The sequence below is a fragment of the Psittacula echo genome (genome assembly GCF_963264785.1).
Source record: "Psittacula echo genome assembly, chromosome: 4".
NCBI lineage: Eukaryota > Metazoa > Chordata > Aves > Psittaciformes > Psittacidae > Psittacula > Psittacula echo.
In genome coordinates this window covers 24,987,963-25,004,249 of record NC_137738.1, presented here as the reverse complement: position 1 = coordinate 25,004,249, position 16,287 = coordinate 24,987,963, and the positions used below count along the sequence as shown (strand labels likewise).

The 16,287-nt window shown below is 43.5% G+C and overlaps 1 protein-coding gene across 1 annotated transcript in view; it reads left to right on the top strand.

Moving 5' to 3' along the window:
* DRC8 (dynein regulatory complex subunit 8) overlaps positions 1-16,287 on the top strand; it is a gene marked incomplete at both ends in the record, with an annotated part of 36,439 nt that overhangs the window by 7,100 nt on the left and 13,052 nt on the right. The gene's annotated exons all lie outside the window — the stretch shown is intronic.

The following is a 16,287-nucleotide window of genomic DNA, read 5'->3' as shown; positions in this document are numbered from 1 at the left end:
TGGGACTTCCTTGCTTTCTTTGGGTGACTGGAGGCATATCTCCACATCCTCTGCTCAGAAGAGATGATCTTTATATCAAAAGGAAATGATTTCCCCCCATCCTTCTGCAGTGTGACAAGGCATGGTGTTCCACTGCTCTCAGTACTGGTTGTTTGCAATGGCAAGTATTTGGCAGCTTGTCTGCGGACACCAGCTAGAAGAAGGAGAGATTTGCTGTCAGAGCTGGACCTGTGTACAATATTAGGGTGAGTGATACTATCCAGAGCTTGCTGCTTTGGCTCACGAAGCTCCAGGCTTTTGTGAAGTCAGACTCAGCCACCATTTGTGTAGCTGCAAAATGATGATGTGCTTGGCTGGCTGAAATTTAAGTCATTATTAAGACCTGTTAGGTCCAATTTGGATACTTGTTTCTTCCCAAGAGTCCTTATTGCATGCTGCTTCCAAAGGAATAATCTGCAGCAGTTGTGAGGCCTGTGGAACTAAAGCAGCATGGCTATGGCAAACTGCTTGAGAAGACAGGCAGAGCCAAGTCCTGAGAGCTGTAGTTGAATATTTCATGCTGTGTTCTGATTGTTGCCCTAAAAATGTTACAGCAACTCTTGACATAAAATATTTGACAGCTTATCAGATGAAAATGTGTATTGTTATGACCCAGTAGCTTTTTCTGTCCTGTAACTGCTTCATACCAGAGTCTTGAGGACTGTCTCATCCAACCCTTCCCCCCAAGAAGTGCAAAAAGGCAAAACAGGTTTGAGAAAAAAAAAAAAGTAGTTTCAGCACATGACCAAATATTAGGGTGGGGGGAAAGAAACTGGCTTTTCTGCAAGGACTCTGCAGCAACAAGTGCACAAAGTGTGGGCAGACATACTTGTGTGAAAACTGGGAAGAGGGAAACCACTATGGATGGTCAGGGTAGGTGCTGTTGTATTTTAAAAGATGCTCGGGAGGCCTGCTGGGCGTTTCTGCTGTAAATAACAATGACTCCAGATTCTTTCAAGTTCTAAGAGTTTATCCCTGCTTTTTATCTGAGGTTTGAGCATACATGGGGCATACCCCGCACGCATTCCTTCTGTTTCCCAGTGCTATGTATTCTCCAGAGGATATAGGCAATGTGCTGTTTGTTACTGTTCACAGCATGATCCTGCACTGTTTAATACAGGGGTGACAGTGGGTTAGGATCCAAGGAATAAGGCACTTAAGAAGGTCAGGTCAAGGCATTAGCTCTCACTATTGACTGTTTCAGAGCTCAGAGAGACTTTGTACTTGGGGCGATAAAAATCTGTAAGCTGTAGCTATAGGGAAAGGTGCAAGACAGAGCTATGAAGTCGCACTGCAATGTGTTTATCACTGGGTGCTAGCTGCAGTATCCCCAACAGCCAGGGGGACAGTTGGAGACGGCAGGAGGAGCTCAGGGCTGTGGCCATATTGCTGAATGCAGTCCTTAGAGCAGCAGCAGAAGAGCAGCAAGTTGGAGCTGGAGAACAGCTGAGTGCCAAGTATGTGCTTGTGCACTTCCCTGCTACCTACATGTAGTAATCCTCCAGTGCAGTGTCATCCTGGCTGGTCAGAACAGATTGCAGAAAACCTGCCTGTTCTGCTGTGTATGTGGGAATTAACCTTCATCGCCATTTCCTAATGGAAGGGCTTCTGCCTAGTACCACCAACAACGCAGTAGGTGACAGCCTCCACTGAACTATTTTCCTTGCAGATGTTAGAGGAATGCTGTAGCATGGCTTACAAATTACTCACTAGAAAATGTGTCAGAATGTCTTTCAGTTTTAACTTGAATTAGGCCAACTTGTGGTTTTCTTTTCTGACATTTTTTTTTTTAATAGGCATGCTGTTGAGTCCAGAACACTTCATCAGCAGGAGAATCTAGTGCTGTAGCCAGGTCCTGGCCCCAGCCTGCGTACTTTCATTTCCAAGGCCTGGACTAGCCCATCTCAGCTAGGTGCTGCTATGGGCAACTGCCTGAGCTTGTGGTGGGTCAGGAATCCCTGCCAGAGTCTGTCTCGTCTTAATTTGTTTGACCTGGAACATGATGCATGCTACATACCAGGTGCATGGTCATGCCAGTCACTGCACCTCCATTTCTCCTCTTCGGCCTGTGCAGACCAAATCACAATTTGTTCTGTGCAGTGACGGTAGAAAGGCCTCCTTCCACATCACCACATTGGAAAAAATTAAAAATAAAAAAATGGAAAAATTGAGCACCCATCAAACCTCAGACAGAGCTTCAGGTTTGAACTCCAGCTGAGTACAGCTAGGTAGTGTTCCTTGGTCTTTTCCCAGGATTACAGGCTTCTCTGCTGATGATCACGAAGGCTGGTGCTCCCGTATATATAGATATATGTGCAGATGTAGCATATCTGCATAGAGTGTGTGCAGTAAAAACATCAAGGCGTATTTTGTTGAGCTTTTCCTGGGATCCTTCAAGTACTGTCACTGACATGGATTGTTATGTACCTGTGTGGAATCACTCAGACTAAGTGCCTGCAAGGGAATGAATTTTTCCCTAGCAAACCATATGATTGTAGCATCCTTCCCCAGTATGTCTCAGGATTGTGCAGGCTGAACTTGCCCTCACCAACAAGCTACTCAGGAACAATTTGAGCAGCAGGAAGGAAGGATTTTCTTGCCTGTAGGGCAGGGGAGAGACTAATCACACACAGCACATGAAGAGAAGTAAAGATTATGATACCAAAAGCACAAGGCTGGGAAGGGAGGTTCACCAGAGCAAATAGGTGCTATGCTGGAGGTGCTCCAGGGGAAAGTGAGCACAGTTGACAAGTGGTGTCAGCCACCTCTGCCTGTGTTCATTACTGTGTAAGGAGCTCAGGCAGGTAGTAGGAAGGGCAGAGTCACATCCCTTACCACATCCTCAGCACATGCTGATGATTTTTGTCTTCAGTAGCACAAAACTCACAGTCTGTCTTCCATACGCTTTCCTCATGAGCAAACCTGCTACATGTCCAGCCCTGAAGAGCACTGGAGTTATACAGACTGTAGGAAGCACAGTATGCCATTAGCAGGACTCCTGCTAGGAATCAGTCCCACTCAGCCACTGCTAACCCTGCCCCTCTTCCCTTCACTTGCATGTTCTGCTTGGTTATAAATAGTTTGACTAAATTTAGTGTAAGTTTGGTTTGTGTTTTGTGTATAAAGTCCTTATGCCTTTTATTTCTTTGAAACAAATTGCAATTCTCCATTCTGAGAACCTCCAGAAAGAACTGTGTGGAACCAGGAAGATTAATGCTTTTTTTTTTTCAGAAGCCTTGGAACAAGGAGGCTGTAAGGGTCGTAGTATAGGAAGTGATGCAGAAAATATTGGTTTATTGGTCCCATTCAACGTATGGACAATTCTGTGTTACAGCAAGCATCTGTTAAGGAATTTGCGGAAGTAGCAAGGGTATCCCTTGTAATTTGCCCTTCTCCATTCCCACAGGCAAATACATTATCTGCAGCAAGCCCAGGCAGTGGTTGTAGTTCCACTGGGGCTTCGTGTTGACACACTTTGCCATCTGCATCCCTTGGCTTTAAGAAACACAGTGCAGGCTCTGAACAGAGCAAGCGAACAGGATCCTGGTAAGGATGTGGGAGGCAGGTTTAACATAGCAGCTGTTCAAGCTGTTGTATCATTATGACTCAGAGCAGATAGGTATGAGTTATCAAGTATTGAAGATGCAGAGTGATCTCTGTGGACTGGTGTGGGGGCTATTCGCCCAGCACAGACCAGGCAAAACAGTGGCATCTTGCAAGAGCAACCAGAAGTAACAGCATTAATGTGGCTTTGATGGCCTTTTCCCATTAGGGAAAGAAATGTATTTTTCTGCTGATGAAACATATTTGATCCGGAAGGGAGGGCAATAGCTAAGATTCACCATGACTCCAACACCTCTGGGGAGAGACAATGAGGACAAGAACTTTATGAATGGTGGATATTCCCTTTCAAATTAGTGACACTTTAATATGAACTGCGTTTTGGACGCAGTGTGAAGGATGGATTTAAACACCTTTGGATATACTAGATGATGAAAGGCATTGACTGTTAATGGCTTCTTTCCTAGCTTGATGTGGCCTGTTTTGTTCCATGTTATAGTGTCAGTTAGATTAAGACTTTTTTGAGCAACTACAATCTTGCCTGTTTATCAAAGCAGCAGTAGTTTCTACATTCTGTTTCTCAACAGTTGAGTTAGTTTGTTAGTTGCTCCATTAGTTTTGTTAGTTTTGATTCCCACATGAATTAAAACATCTGAATCTATGGTAAATTAGAATACCATGGCATTTAAAATGCCACCTACTGAAGAATCAAAACCTAGGATAATATCCAGGATGTCTTGTTTCATCAGCAAAAGTTACTGGCAACTTCTAGCTCCATTAGTTGCCACCAACTATCACAAACTGGATGTATTTTGCATATTAGTATATGGTTGCATTTTTCAACTTTGATGTTGAAATGCAAAGTTGTTATGTCATTTTTGAAAGTCTTTAATGCATTTATCATAGAATCATAGAACCATAGAATAGTTAGGGTTGGAAAGGACCTTAAGGTCATCTACTTCCAACTCCCCTGCCATGGCCAGGGACACCTCACACTAAACCATGCCACCCAAGGCCTCATCCAATAGCAGGTGATCCTTGAACAACAACCAACAGTCTTGAGTCCCCCTGCCCTCCAGGGCTATATCCCTTGGAACCTTACTAAGCAGGTTCCTGAAGAGGCCAGAGTCTGCTCTCTTGAAGTCCAGGGCAGTGAGCACACTTCATGCCCTTTCTCACTGTCCTGAGGATCTCAAACTCGACCATCTCATGATCGCTGCATCCAAGGCTGCCCTGGAGTGCCACATTTCCAACCAGCCCTTCCCTGTTGGTGAGCACGAGGTCAAGCATGGCACCTCTCGTTGTCGGCTCCTCTATTACTTGCAGAAGGAAGTTGTCTTCCACACAATCGAGGAACCTCCTGGATTGCTTGTGCCGGGCCGTACCTTCCCTCCAACAGATACCAGGGTGGTTGAAGTCCCCCATGAGAACAAGGGCCTGTGAGCGTGAGGCTGTTCCTATCAGTCTGTAGAGCTGTTCATCCACAGATTCCTCTTGATCAGGCGGTCTGTAACAGATCCCCACAGTAATGTCCCCCACTGCTGTTCTCCCTTTAACCCTGACCCACAAACTCTCTGTTGACTGCTCACCCATCCCCAGACAGAGTTCCATACTCTCCAGCCTATCCCTAACAAAAATAGCAACTCCCTCTCCCCGTCTGCTGGGCCTGTCTTTTCTAAAGAGCCTGTAACCTTTCATTCCAACACTTCAGTCATAGGAGCCATTCCACCATATTTCTGTGATACCTAAATATTTATCAACTTCTAACTGAAATAACCAAAATATTTGCATTATGGTTAAATTCTATGGTTGAATTAAAGTCTTTTTTTTTTATTACTAGCATAATTCTATAAAGTAATATAATTTCTATATCCAAAGCTGGAGTCAAGGTAGTGCTTACTTTTTTACATCTGTTTTGTATTTTGCCCATGTTACAATTGTCTTATGTAAAGAAGACAAAAAGGAATAATTGTGTTTAGTATTTTTGTGTCAGAATTTAAAGTAGCTTTTGCAGTTATCTTTTCCACGGCCGTCATCAAACTGACAGCCTGTATTTTATTATCAGACATAAAATTATTTAACTGTTTTTTCTAAACCCCTATTTGCTGCTGGTTGTTTTGTTCTCATGGTTGTTTGCACCATGTGCCATGGGGCTGTGCAAAGATTGTTCTGATTGCTCTGCTCTAAGAGCTCCACTCTGTGTATCTATTTTTAAATATAGTCCCTTTATTTTTATTCTCCGTTAGTTTTCCATAAGACAGTTACTGTGATGGAAACAACCAGGTAATTTTTCAGCTCTCACATGTACTACTATTAGGAGAAGAGATATGACAATAGGATGAGGTTATGTTCTTAGGCCAAGGTTGCTTGTATACATGATGATGAGTGTGGGGTTCTGGTTTTGTTGATTAACACTGATCATGTGATCTGCTCGTTTATCTAATTTCCACATGCTGTATGCTGCGACAAACATAAACAATAGGGAGCAATGGTGCAGCTGGTTCCCAACAATGCTGAAAAACATGGAAGAACAAAGCTCTTGCTGTTCTTGAGACTTCATTTTTCTTCTTGGGGAATGCTTGAAAGTGACCTCTGCAGGAACAAATTAAGTTTTGGTATTCTTTTACATGAAGCAGACTACAAGTCAGATTACCTAAGTATCATCTGTGATAACATGGGATGCTTCTCATTCAGGAGAAAAAGCATTATTCATAGCTTGGATCTGCAAATTGGAGTAGGTACCACTGTCAGTGAAGACCTTAGCCTCATTATTTCTTGGGAACTGGCCTATACCAAATTTCATCTTCTATCTCTTCATTTGATCTGAATGGCTAAACTCAGGTGATACATTTCACACTGGTGCCATCAATACTTTGTGTCAACTTTAGTTTGCAGTTCAGGAATGGGTTTATCCCTTCTTTTGAGGAATCAAGTTTCTTTATAAACATCTCATTTTTCTTCAAATTTTGCCTGATTGTCTTTCCAGAATGAAGACTCTTCAATGAGCATTTTCATTAGGTATCACAAACACAAAGAAACAACATTGCATATTCTGCAAGCTTACATCTTAATCATATTATTCCTTTATTTTGTGGTGTCTAATATATAAACATCATGCATGCTATAGGAGGTACATAGCAGAGAAGAAAATAATTCTCTTGCCTCAATATTTTTAGGGTACAGCATGCAATAACTGTTTCATCATGTTGGGCTGGCAGTACATTAAGCTTCCTCTGGAATTAAGAAGGTCACTAGAAAAAAAATCTAATGTATGCCTTTTCTTCTACAGAGCAAAAAGGTCTTGCCAATAAGTCAGATTCAAATGGCCTCAAGACCGTTCTCTCCCTGTATTTCTTTTCTTCAATAATTTTCTTAAAATAAAATTAGTTAAATGCTGTAAGGTTTTCTTCTTTGGGGAGAGCAAGGTTTCTGAATTCTTTTTAAGTCAGTCAAGCTCCCTGCAGTTAAGATGAAGGCAACACAAACATTTGTGGCAGAATGATTTAGGGTGTTGTATCCTTTCCTTTGGAGTTAGGGAAGAGAAGCAGTTTCACAGCATACCATCTAATGCTATCACCAGGAATTCCTCTTATGACACTACACTGGCTTTCCTTTTTTGTTCTGGAAACTCTGTTTTGATAAAACCAATGCACTGATTTGAGAGTGTTGAAGATTTTACCTGTGCTGATAGGGCTCTGTACTGTGACTGCTTTTCAGTATCTTAACCTAGCTGATGGTCAAGTTAACACTTAAAAACCTGATTAGATCTCATCCTAGCTAATTGATAACCTTCACAACCTGCAGTTGTGAAGTCTTTTACTGGGTTTTTTTCTGCATATTTAAGCAAATATACATTGTACATTTCTTGTTAGAACTGCAGCCAGATTTTTTTTCCCCTTGCTGTTCTTATGCCCTTATTTCCATTAGTGGTTTTGCGAAGGATTTTTGACAAGGTCAGATGAAAGAGTGGCTACAAACGTCAGAGACAAATCTCTTGCTTTTTTAGTTAATCCCTTTCATCCATTTGCCCTGTACACCTAGATTATAAATTGGGAATCATCTTTAAAGGGACCGTAGTGTTCTTCAGGAATAGCACCAGTCTCCATTTTTACTGGGGAACTGTTCCTGCATCTTGACACATTTTTAAGATTTTGACTCCATATTAAAGATGTAAGGGCTGAGGTCTGTTTACCGATTTCTGCTTGTTGGCCAAACGTTTTACCATTTCATAGAATCATAGAATCATAGAATAGTTAGGGTTGGAAAGGACCTTAAGGTCATCTAGTTCCAAATCCCCTGCCATGGGCAGGGACACCTCACACTAAACCATGCCACCCAAGGCCTCATCCAACCTGGCCTTGAACACCGCCAAGGATGGAGCATTCACAACCTCCCTGGGCAACCCATTCCAGTGCCTCACCACCCTCACAGTAAAGAATTTCTTCCTTATATCCAGTCTAAACTTCCCCTGTGTAAGTTTTAACCTGTTACCCCTTGTCCTGTCACTACAGTCCCTGATGAAGAGTCCATCCCCAGCATCCTTATAGGCCCCCTTCAGATACTGGAAGGCTGTTATGAGGTCTCCATGCAGCCTTCTCTCCTCCAGGCTGAACAGCCCCAACTTTCTCAGCCTGTCTTCATACAGGAGGTGCTCCAGTCCCCTGATCATCCTTGTGGCCTCCTCTGGACTTGTTCCAACAGTTCCATGTCCTTTTTATTTTGGGGACACCAGAACTGCACACAATACTCCAAGGGAGGTCTCACAAGAGCAGAGCAGAGGGGCAGGATCACCTCCTTCGACCTGCTGGTCATGCTCCTCTTGATGCAGCCCAGGATACGGTTGGCTTTCTGGGCTGCGAGCGCACACTGAAGCCGGCTCATGTTCATTTTCTCATTGACCAACACTCCGAAGTCCTTCTCTGCAGGGCTGCTCTGAATCTCTTCTCTGCCCAACCTGTAGCTGTGCCTGGGATTGCTCCGACCCAGGTGTAGGACCTTGCACTTGGCATGGTTAAACTTCATAAGGTTGGTATCAGCCCACCTCACAAGCGTGTCAAGGTCCCTCTGGATGGCATCCCTTCCCTCCAGCATATCAACTGAACCACACAGCTTGGTGTCATCAGCAAACTTGCTGAGGGCGCACTCAATCCCACTGTCCATGTCACCGACAAAGATGTTGAACAAGACCGGTCCCAACACCAATCCCTGAGGGACACCACTCGTTACCGGTCTCCAGCCGAACATGGAGCCATTGACCACAACTCTTTGCATGTGGCCATCCAGCCAGTTCTTTATCCACCGAGTGGTCCATCTGTCAAATTGATGTCTCTCCAATTTAGAGACCAGGATGTCGTGTGGGACAGTGTCGAAGGCTTTGCACAGGTCCAGGTTGGTGACGTCAACTGCTGCACCCCTGTCCACCAGTTCCGTAGCCCCATCATAGAAGGCCACCAAATTGGTCAGGCAGGATTTCCCCTTAGTGAAGCCATGCTGGCTGTCAAGAAGGACCTTGTTATTTTCCATGTGCCTTAGCATGCCTTCCAGGAGAATCTGCTCCAAGATTTTGCCAGGCACAGAGGTGAGACTGACTGGTCTGTAATTCCCCGGGTCATCCATTTTCCCCTTCTTGAAAATGGGGGTTATATTTCCCTTTTTCCAGTTGTCGGGAACTTCACCTGACTGCCATGATTTTTCAAATATGATGGCCAGTGGCTTAGCAACTTCATTTGCCAGCTCCTTCAGGACCCGTGGATGGATTCCGTCAGGTCCCATGGACTTGTGTATGTTTAGGTTTTTCAGATGGTCTCGAACCAGATCCTCTCCTACACTGGGACTAAGGTCTTCATTCTTACAGTCCCTGCGTCCGCCTTCCAAGACTTGGGCTGTGTTGTGGTCAGAGCCTTTGCCAGTGAAGACTGAGGCAAAGAAGTCATTAAGAACCTCAGCCTTCTCCAAATCCAGGGTAGCCAGTTCTCCTGATAGCTTCCGGAGAGGGCCCATGTTGTCCTTAGTCTGTCTTTTATTCGCTACGTACCTATAGAACCCTTTCTGTTATCTTTCATATCCGTAGCCAAGTTTAATTCTAACTGGGCCTTAGCTTTCCTAACCTGGTCCCTAGCTTCCTGAACAATGTCCCTGTATTCTTCCCAGGCTGCCTGTCCTTGCTTCCATCTTTTATAAGCCTCTTTTTCCCCTCTAAGTTTCCTGAGCAGCTCCTTATCCATCCAAGGAGGTCTCCTGGCCCTCCTGCTGCACTTCCTTCTAGTTGGGATGCAACACTCCTGAGCTCATAGCAGGTGATCCTTGAATAACAACCAACAGTCTTGGGTCCCCCTGCCCTCCAGGGCTATATCCCTTGGAACCTTACTAAGCAGGTTCCTGAAGAGGCCAAAGTCTGCTCTCTTGAAGTCCAGGGCAGTGAGCTTGCTGCACGCTCTTCTCACTGTCCTGAGGATCTCGAATTTGACCATCTCATGATCGCTGCATCCAAGGCTGCCCTGGAGTGCCACATTTCCAACCAGCCCTTCCCTGTTGGTGAGCACGAGGTCAAGCATGGCACCTCTCGTTGTCGGCTCCTCTATTACTTGCAGAAGGAAGTTGTCTTCCACACAATCGAGGAACCTCCTGGATTGCTTGTGCCGGGCCGTACCTTCCCTCCAACAGATACCAGGGTGGTTGAAGTCCCCCATGAGAACAAGGGCCTGTGAGCGTGAGGCTGTTCCTATCGGTCTGTAGAGCTGTTCATCCACAGATTCCTCTTGATCAGGCGGTCTGTAACAGATCCCCACAGTAATGTCCCCCACTGCTGTTCTCCCTTTAACCCTGACCCACAAACTCTCTGTTGACTGCTCACCCATCCCCAGACAGAGTTCCGTACTCTCCAGCCTATCCTTAACATAAATAGCAACTCCCTCTCCCCGTCTGCTGGGCCTGTCTTTTCTAAAGAGCCTGTAACCTTTCATTCCAACACTCCAGTCGTAGGAGCCATTCCACCATGTTTCTGTGATGCCTACTGTATCATACCCCTGTAGACATGCACACATCTCTAATTCCTCTTGTTTGTTTCCCATGCTATGGGCGTTTGTATGGAGGCATCTGAGCCGAGCTCCAAATTAAGCCATCTCATTTGCTGGAGCGGCTGGAATATCTCTACATTGCTCCGAGCATTTATTGTAGGTGCTGGCAACTGACTGGGTGTGTTGGGATGGAACAATGCCCCCCTCCCCCAACACATCTAGTTTAAAGCAACCTTGACCAGCCTGGCAAGCCTCCTACCAAAACCACTCTTCCCCTTCTTTGTCAGACCAGCTCCACCAGCCCCCAGTAGACCTAGCCCACAAACTTGGGTCCCATGTTCAAGACATCCAAGCCCCCAGCTATCCACCACCCTTTTAACCATTTATTAACCTGGCCAATCCTCCTAGCTTTTTTAAGGTCCTCCCCTGTATCCTGGAGAATTGATGAAAAGACAATCTGAGCTCCAGAGCCCCTAACCACCTCTCCCAGGGCTCTGTAGTCCTTCTTTATGTTCTCCAGGCTACTGCCAGCAACATCATCAGCACCCACATGGATCACTAGAAGTGGGTAATAGTCCATGGGACTTACTAGAGCAGGCAGCCTCTCTGCAACATCCCTGATCCATGCCCCAGGTAGGCAACACACCTCCCTCAAGACCAGGTCAGACAAACAGATGAGTGCTTCTGTCCTTTTAATATGTTTTTAATATTAAAAATATAATTTTAACATATAAAATAAAATATAAAATTATTATGTTTTTACAATGCAGTAGGCTCAATTTTTAAGCAGGCACCTCACACTTACTTACTTTTTTGTACCTTCTCCACCTCTGGCTGTCTCAGATATTACCCATAGGTCAACCAACTTCTCACCTCTCTTTTGTGATTGGCATTGTATGGCAAGACAGAGAATATTAACTGTGATTTTGGAGATGATGGGAAGAGCTAGGATTTGCAAAGGATGGTCATAGGGGCTTTATGAAAGAGTGTTGGAACAATGTGTGGAGGGTGGTTAACTACCATAGCTTGGATCTGTGAGCAGAAACAGAAGGTTTGCTGAAGCTGAGTGGAGATTGCAGGGGGCTTTAATACTCACATTTTCTCATGTGGCTACCTGTACAGTCACGTCCCCTCTCATGTCCACTGCCATCTTAAAAATCGTCCTTCATTTTCATTTAAGTCTTTGCAACCTGTTCCCAGTTAATTCAATTTATGGGACCAAGCTTGCTGCCTATTTTTGGCTGAAATAATGGCTAGTGGGAAAGAGAAGAGATGGTGCTGGAGTACATAGCCACTGGTACAGTTCTGTATTTCCTGCTGATAGCCCTGCTTAATGGATGGGGAGATCTACAAGAGAGCTGCTGATAACAGCACTTTAAAATAAAACCAGAACAGCAACATATACATTATTCTCAAACTGTCTGTCACTGAGTTGGGGTTACCTAGTTATAGCCCTTGAACTTTCAGACTGACCAGTTCAACAAGGCAGCCCTAGTGACAAAGGATTCTTGTCACCAGAGACCTCAGGAGTTTCCTCACACCTACTTGTAGCCATAATATAGTACCATGAAGAGAGGATGGAATAATTAATAAGGTGCCCACATGCATATAGGAGTTTAAATATAAAATCGACTATATTTATTAAAATGCATCTAGATTAATGTTTATAAAGATTAATGTTTCAGGTGTGTTGATCAAGCCCACTGGCACTTCTACATTACTTTATATAGTGCAAAAAGAGTTTCAGAGTATCACATAGTGTAAGTAGGTTCTTCTGGCTGTTTTGGGACTGAATCTTTTCCTCTCAGCAGAGGACAGATGCTGCTCCCTAGCATTTTAGGTGGTTATTTAATGTTGGCCTGCCTGTTCCTTTGATGCATCTTTTTTCTGCACATAATTTCTCTTCAGTGAAAGGAAGGATTGTATTTTCGAACCATCAGAGCTACTGGCCCTGAGGAAGGAAAAAAAGCAAGCTCCTACAGTTAAAAAAATGGTACAATCTGGCAAATCATATCAACTAGAAATCACTTTAAAAAATGCTCATTCCTCAAGAGTGGCAAAGCCACATCTATTTAATTACTCCTGTTCCCTGAAAAGACTGAAGCTGTGGTCTTTAAAGAAGAGATGTCACAACTGAAGCAGGTATGCTGCTTAAGGACTGGCTTCAAATGGGCCTCAAAGTGCTGGGGAACTGTCTGGACAAGCTGAAGAAGAACAATTCTGTCTGAAAGAACCACCAGAATTAATCTGGGAGTCCCAGCTCCCTGTCAGTCTTACTTAACTGGCAGCATCTAGAGCTTTATCTAGTTCATGCTAAGCAAACTAGGAAAGTAGCAAGGGACACTACAGGAAGGAAAAGTAATATTGAATACACTTTCCAGTTAATGTACCTTAGGAATGGATTTTAAGACTTTCTGTCTTCTTATTGCATATATGGTAGGAAAATAAACAAGAATGAGAAAATGAGAAAAAACCCAAGAAGTCTCTGAAGCATTTTAGCAGCATAAAAATGGAAATACTGTATCATCCCTACAAGACGCACTTGAGGGAATAAGTAGTTGTATGTATTGGCATCTTTTTTTGGCATGATAGGTTTAAATTATGATTTAAATTAATTTATTAAATTAATATTAAAATAATTTATTCAATGCATTAGAATTAATCAGATAATTTTATCTTTGATATTATATATTGTTTATCTACTTAGTAGAATAAGTGAGTGTGGCGGAATGGACTCAGTCGGAGATCAATGTGATCAGACAAAAGCCATTTATTATAGAAAACTAACTCTTTATATACTATTTCTTAAAGTTGTTTGCACTAACTTGGCCCATTGTGATTGGATACATATCTGTGAGGCCCTTAACAACTAACATATAATTGGTTAAGCACAGGTGTGAGAACCTGACCTTCAAAGTTTTCCAACAGTCCTCAATTTAGCAACTCAGTAAATTCCAGCTCCTTCTTATCTTGCTGGGATTCTCACTCCCAGTGCCTCGCTCCCATCCTCCTTCACCTTTTGTTGTTCCTTGGTTCATGTCGAACTCCACGTAGGCACTTGCTGATCTGGGTACATGGCCGTTCTTTGCCAGAAAGTCATCCACAAGTGAGTGAAATCTTTTATTCAATCAGAGTGTAGATATTTCTGTCCTGAAAACTGCTAAAACATTGCTCCATGAGGCAACATGAAACTAGTCGATCTACCCATGGAATGAGTCTCCTTGTACCGAAAGATTTTAGTACATTAGAGCATCGCATCTGCTGAGTTAACTGTGTGTCTGATCTCTTGATGCCCTTCTTGGAGGTGTAATTTTAAACCTTTATCCATTACTTACCCTAGCGCTGGAATCCATCTTTTTTTCCCTCCTAAAGACAAGTTTAGAGTGAATCATAGAAATCTTCAGATAACTAGCTTTGCCATCCTGAAATGCATTGAACATCTTTGGCTTTCATTCCCAGAGCAAGGATGAGAGATTTAGGCAATAGCTCATCTCCTGTTACTCATCTCACAGGGAGTCTTTGAGAGGACTACAGTATATTATGTTTTCTTTGGTGGATATGGCTCTTAATCATAACTTCCTTTCAGCTCTTGGAGGAAATATAGATTATCTAGTACTTAGATTAAACATCAGTTTAATTTCATTTCAGGACCTTTTTGACAGCCTTCTTGACACAGGTAAGATTAATGTATACTTTTTTCATATAAGGTAAAGATTGAAAAGGCTGAATGGCTACATAGTTCCAGTACTGGAAATCTCTCTCTGCCTCCCCTTGGTTAATTTTTATTTCTAGAGAAGGCTCACCATCAAGCCAAGAATATGCAGCTATAAATATTTCTTCAGCATTTCTCTATTGCAAGACATAGTGTACAATTGAAGTGCCTGATCTCAAGAACTAAACTTCAACAGTCTACATTGGAGACTGGATCCAAGACTCTCTGAAGTCACCAAAGAAAATCACATCAAATTTAGTAGTTTGAGAGTCTTTAGGGCTTCTTACTGCAAGGAATCAGGTCCACTGAGATTTAAGTGTGTTTTCTGGAGTGGAATTAAATGTGGATTTTACTGCTTAGGCACATGAAAGTTAGGCATTATTGTCAAGCTATGAAAAGAATACATCTTGTCCTTTATCTGAAGACTGAACTCTTCTTCCTCAGTAAGCTCCAGTCTCCAATCCATCGTACATGTACCTGCCTATGCTTCCATCAGGGAAATAAAGTCAGAGGGAGGAATACAGGATATATTCCTAGCTCTTTTCTCTTTATGTGTCCTCTGGAGGAGTTCAATACAAAGTTCAAACACAGATGGAAAACAGCAGGCACCTGTACCTTTATAAGGGGATGCATCTCTCTTCTATATGAGGAAGAGCTTCCTTATGTCTGGATGAATCCACTACTATATTGAAGTACTTGCAGTCTGTGGTGGGTTGACCTCGGCCAGCTGTCAGGCACCTACCCAACCGCTCCCTGCCCTCCTCAACAGCACATGGGGAAGAAAATACAATGAAAAAGCTCATGGGTTGAGATCAAGACAGGGAGGTCACAAAGCCAATGTATCGTTTAGCTATGTTCAGTTCTGATATCTTTTGCCAGAAAACAGACATTTCTGACATGAGGACAAGAGAGCAAATGGAAACAATGGTTGCACGCTGCAGCCTCTGGGATTGCCAAACTACTGTGATTGTAGAAAGCAAGGTATGAATTTGTTATGCCTGTGGGAACAAGATCCAGTGGTTTAGTGCTGCTCCTCAACAGCATTTAACACCACATAAGCCTAAGAAGAAAATAAATTGTCTAGTAGAGGAGAGCTATGTTTTAATTATTATGTTTAAAATACAGAAGTGTGAAAATGCGAAAACAAGCGTTCTTGATACGAACCTCATGTTCTGGCTGTCACTCAATTTTTCCCTGTGGCATCTCTGTGGAGACTTCAGGGCTGTCCTGGGTTCAGCAGTAGCAGTCATTTTTCTCCGTCTTAGTAGCTGGTGCAGTGCTGTGTTTTTGACTTTAGGCCTGGGAACAGTGCTGATAACACCGATGTTTTTAGTTGGTGCTCAGTAATGCTTATTCTGACCAAGGACTTTCTGAGTCTCATGCTCTGCCAGGGAGGAGGGGAAGCTGGGAGGAAGCAGGGACAGGACACCTGACCCAAACTAGCCAAAGAGGTATTCCATACCACAGCACGTCATGCCCAGGATGTAGAACTGGGGGCAGTTACCCGGAAGGGCAAGATCACTGCTCGGGTCAGGCTGGGTATCAGTCTGCGGGTGGTGAGTGGTTGTATTCTCTTCCCTTGTTATTTCCCTTATCATTATTATTATTGGTGGTAGCAGTAGTGGTTTGTGTTATACCTTAGTTACTGGACTGCTCTTATCTCAACCCGTGGGAGCTGCATTCTTTCAATTCTCCTCCCCATCCCTCCAGGAGCAGGGAGGGAGGAAGAGGGGGGAGTGAGAGAGAGGCTGCGTGGCTGGGCTTAAACCATGACGGGCTAACTCACTAAATGATGTCTCCTAAGAGTTGGTTTGCCAACCAGAATTTGAGGCTGTGTTTAGCCACAGGAACCAAAAGGTCAGCTCCATATAATTTTGCTTTGTATATTCTGGCTTTTGGTATCAAACATTAATAAATGGGTTAACCAGTTTGTTCTTGATTTACCCTGGCTTCCTTGGT